The sequence below is a fragment of the Thermobia domestica genome, chromosome 4 (assembly GCF_964235325.1).
Source record: "Thermobia domestica chromosome 4, izTheDome1.hap1.1, whole genome shotgun sequence".
Lineage (NCBI taxonomy): Eukaryota > Metazoa > Arthropoda > Insecta > Zygentoma > Lepismatidae > Thermobia > Thermobia domestica.
In genome coordinates this window covers 61,987,107-61,992,627 of record NC_137457.1, presented here as the reverse complement: position 1 = coordinate 61,992,627, position 5,521 = coordinate 61,987,107, and positions in this window count along the sequence as shown.

Genomic DNA, 5,521 nt, shown 5'->3' with positions numbered 1-5,521 from the left:
GATAAAGATGAGCAAAATATTCCCTCAAACTAAGATGAAAAACGACCAGTGCCAACTTTAAAATAAATAACCTCATAACTTTATATTCATCAACAGGGTCCCCAATTACGGTTTATCACCATATAAAAGTGAAATATGCATATATCTTTAAAATGTGTACGAGGAAAATACACTAATTTTTCCGATAAAAATGAGCGAAATATTCCCCCAAATTATGCTGAAAAACGACCAGTGCCAACTCTAAAATTAATAACCTCATAATTTTATATTCATCTACAGGATCCCCACTTACAGTTTATTACCATATAAAAGTGGGATATGTATATATTTATAAAATATGTACGAGGAAAGAACACTAATTTTTCCGATAAACATGAGCAAAATATTCCATCAAATTATGCTTAAAAACGACCAGTGCCAACTTTAAAATTAGTAACCTAATAATTTTATATTCATCTACAGATCCCTCACTTACAGTTTATTACCATATAAAAGTGGGATATGTATATCTCTATAAAATATGTATGAGGAAAGAACACTAATTTTTCCGATAAAAAAGAGCAAAACATTCCCTCAAATTAAGCTGAAAATCGACCAGTGCCAACTTTAAAATTAATAATCAAATAATTTTATATTCATCTACAGGGTCCCCACTTAACGTTTATCACCATATAAAAGTGGGATATGTATATCTCCATAAAATATGTACCAGGCAAAAACACTAATTTTTCGGATAAAGATGAGCAAAATATTCCCTCAAACTAAGATGAAAAACGACCAGTGCCAACTTTAAAATAAATAACCTATTAACTTTATATTCATCTACAGGGTCCCCACTTACTGTTTATCACCATATAGAAGTGAAATATGCATATCTCTATAAAATATGTACGAGTTAAATACACTGATTTTTACGATAAAAATGAGCGAAATATTCCCCCAAAGTATGCTGAAAAGCGACCAGTGCCAACTTTAAAATTAATAATCTCATTATTTGATATTCATCTACAGGTTTTCCACTTACAGTTTATCTCCATATAAAAGTGGGATATGTATATCTCTATAAAATATGTACGAAGAAAATACACTAATTTTTCGGATAAAGATGAGCAAAATTTTCCCTCAAATAAAGCTGAAAACCGAGTAGTGCCAACTTTAAAATAATAACCTCATAATCTTATATTCATCTGCAGGGTCCCCACTTACTGTTTATCACCATATAAAAGTGGGATATGTATATCTCTATAAAATATGTACGAGGCAAAAACACTAATTTTTTGGATAAAGATGAGCAAAATATTCCCTCAAATTAAGCTGAAAAACGAGCAGTGCCAACTTTAAAATTAATAACCTAATAATTTTATTTTTATCTACAGGGTCCACACTTACAGTTTATCACCATGTAAAAGTGGGATATGTATATCTCTATAAAATATATACGAGGAAAGAACACTAATTTTTCCGATAAAAATTAGCAAATCATTCCCTCAAATTAAGCTTAAAATCGACCAGTGCCAACTTTAAAATTAATAACTTCATAATTATATATTCATCTACAGGGTCCCCACTTTCAGTTTATCACCATATAAAAGTGGGATATGTGTATCTCTATAAAATACGTACGAGAAAAACACTAATTTTTCGAATAAAGATTAGCAAAATATTCCCTCAAATAAAGCTGAAAACCGAGCAGTGCCAACTTTAAAATTACGGACCTAATAATTTTATATTCATCTACAGGGTCCCCACTTACAGTTTATCACCATATAAAAGTGGGATATATATATCTCCATAAAATATGTACGAGGCAAAAACACTAATTTTTCAGATAAAGATGAGCAAAATATTCCCTCAAACTAACATGAAAAACTACCAGTGCCAACTTTAAATTAAATAACCTCATAACTTTATATTCATCAACAGGGTCCCCAATTACGGTTTATCACCATATAAAAGTGAAATATGCATATATCTTTAAAATGTGTACGAGGAAAATACACTAATTTTTCCGATAAAAATGAGCGAAATATTCCCCCAAATTATGCTGAAAAACGACCAGTGCCAACTTTAAAATTAATAACCTCATAATTTTATATTCATCTACAGGATCCCCACTTACAGTTTATTACCATATAAAAGTGGGATATGTATATATCTATAAAATATGTACGAGGAAAGAACACTAATTTTTCCGATAAACATGAGCAAAATATTCCATCAAATTATGCTTAAAAACGACCAGTGCCAACTTTAAAATTAGTAACCTAATAATTTTATATTCATCTACAGGTCCCTCACTTACAGTTTATTACCATATAAAAGTGGGATATGTATATCTCTATAAAATATGTATGAGGAAAGAACACTAATTTTTCCGATAAAAAAGAGCAAAACATTCCCTCAAATTAAGCTGAAAATCGACCAGTGCCAACTTTAAAATTAATAATCAAATAATTTTATATTCATCTACAGGGTCCCCACTTAATGTTTATCACCATACAAAAGTGGGATATGTATATCTCTATAAAATACGTACGAGGCAAAAACACTAATTTTTCGAATAAAGATTAGCAAAATATTCCCTCAAATAAAGCTGAAAACCGAGCAGTGCCAACTTTAAAATTACTGACCTAATAATTTTGTATTCATCTACAGGGTCCTCACTTACAGTTTATCACCATATAGAAGTGGGATATGTATATCTCTATAAAATATGTACGAGGAAAGAACACTAATTTTTCCGATAAAAAGAGCAAAACATTCCCTCAAATTAAGCTGTAAATCGACCAGTGCCAACTTTAAAATTAATAAACTCATAATTTTATATTCATCTACAGGGTCCAAACTTACCGTTTATTACCATATAAAAGTGGGATATCTATATCTCTATAAAATATGTACGAAGAAAATACACTAATTTTTCGGATAAACATGAGCAAAATATTCCATCAAATTATGCTGAAAAACGACCAGTGCCAACTTTAAAATTAATAATCTCATTATTTGATATTCATCTACAGGGTTTGCACTTACAGTTTATCTCCATATAAAAGTGGTATGTGTATATCTCTATAAAATATGTACGAGGAAATACACTAATTTTTCGGATAAAGATGAGCAAAATATTCCCTCAAATTATGCTGAAAAACGAGCAGTGCCAACTTTAAAATAATAACCTCATAATTTTATATTCATCTACAGGGTTTGCACTTAATGTTTATCACCATATAAAAGTGGGATATGTATATCTCCATAAAATATGTACGAGGAAAGAACACTAATTTTTCGGATAAAGGTTACCAAATATTCCCTCAAACTAAGATGAAAAACGACCAGTGCCAACTTTAAAATAAATAACCTCATAACTTTATATTTATCTACAGGGTCCCCACTTACTGTTTATCACCATATAAAAGTGGGATATGTATATCTCTATAAAATACGTACGAGGCAAAAACACTAATTTTTCGAATAAAGATTAGCAAAATATTCCCTCAAATAAAGCTGAAAACCGAGCAGTGCCAACTTTAAAATTACGGACCTAATAATTTTATATTCATCTACAGGGTCCCCACTTACAGTTTATCACCATATAAAAGTGGGATATATATATCTCCATAAAATATGTACGAGGCAAAAACACTAATTTTTCAGATAAAGATGAGCAAAATATTCCCTCAAACTAAGATGAAAAACGACCAGTGCCAACTTTAAAATAAATAACCTCATAACTTTATATTCATCAACAGGGTCCCCAATTACGGTTTATCACCATATAAAAGTGAAATATGCATATATCTTTAAAATGTGTACGAGGAAAATACACTAATTTTTCCGATAAAAATGAGCGAAATATTCCCCCAAATTATGCTGAAAAACGACCAGTGCCAACTCTAAAATTAATAACCTCATAATTTTATATTCATCTACAGGATCCCCACTTACAGTTTATTACCATATAAAAGTGGGATATGTATATATTTATAAAATATGTACGAGGAAAGAACACTAATTTTTCCGATAAACATGAGCAAAATATTCCATCAAATTATGCTTAAAAACGACCAGTGCCAACTTTAAAATTAGTAACCTAATAATTTTATATTCATCTACAGATCCCTCACTTACAGTTTATTACCATATAAAAGTGGGATATGTATATCTCTATAAAATATGTATGAGGAAAGAACACTAATTTTTCCGATAAAAAAGAGCAAAACATTCCCTCAAATTAAGCTGAAAATCGACCAGTGCCAACTTTAAAATTAATAATCAAATAATTTTATATTCATCTACAGGGTCCCCACTTAACGTTTATCACCATACAAAAGTGGGATATGTATATCTCTATAAAATACGTACGAGGCAAAAACACTAATTTTTCGAATAAAGATTAGCAAAATATTCCCTCAAATAAAGCTGAAAACCGAGCAGTGCCAACTTTAAAATTACTGACCTAATAATTTTGTATTCGTCTACTGGGTCCTCGCTTACAGTTTATCACCATATAGAAGTGGGATATGTATATCTCTATAAAATATGTACGAGGAAAGAACACTAATTTTTCCGATAAAAAGAGCAAAACATTCCCTCAAATTAAGCTGTAAATCGACCAGTGCCAACTTTAAAATAATAACCTCATAATTTTATATTCATCTACACGGTCCCCACTTAATGTTTATCACCATATATAAGTGGGATATGTATATCTCCATAAAATATGTACGAGGAAAGAACACTAATTTTTCGGATAAAGATTAGCAAAATATTCCCTCAAACTAAGATGAAAAACGACCAGTGCCAACTTTAAAATAAATAACCTCATAACTGTATATTTATCTACAGTGTCCCCACTTACTGTTTATCACCATATAAAAGTGGGATATGTATATCTCTATAAAATACGTACGAGGCAAAAACACTAATTTTTCGAATAAAGATTAGCAAAATATTCCCTCAAATAAAGCTGAAAACCGAGCAGTGCCAACTTTAAAATTACTGACCTAATAATTTTATATTCATCTATAGGGTCCCCACTTAATGTTTATCACCATATATAAGTGGGATATGTATATCTCCATAAAATATGTACGAGGAAAGAACACTAATTTTTCGGATAAAGATTACCAAATATTCCCTCAAACTAAGATGAAAAACGACCAGTGCCAACTTTAAAATAAATAACCTCATAACTTTATATTTATCTACAGGGTCCCCACTTACTGTTTATCACCATATAAAAGTGGGATATGTATATCTCTATAAAATACGTACGAGGCAAAAACACTAATTTTTCGAATAAAGATTAGCAAAATATTCCCTCAAATAAAGCTGAAAACCGAGCAGTGCCAACTTTAAAATTACTGACCTAATAATTTTATATTCATCTACAGGGTCCCCACTTAATGTTTATCACCATATAAAAGTGGGATATGTATATCTCCATAAAATATGTACGAGGCAAAAACACTAATTTTTCGGATAAAGATGAGCAAAATATTCCCTCAAACTAAGATGAAAA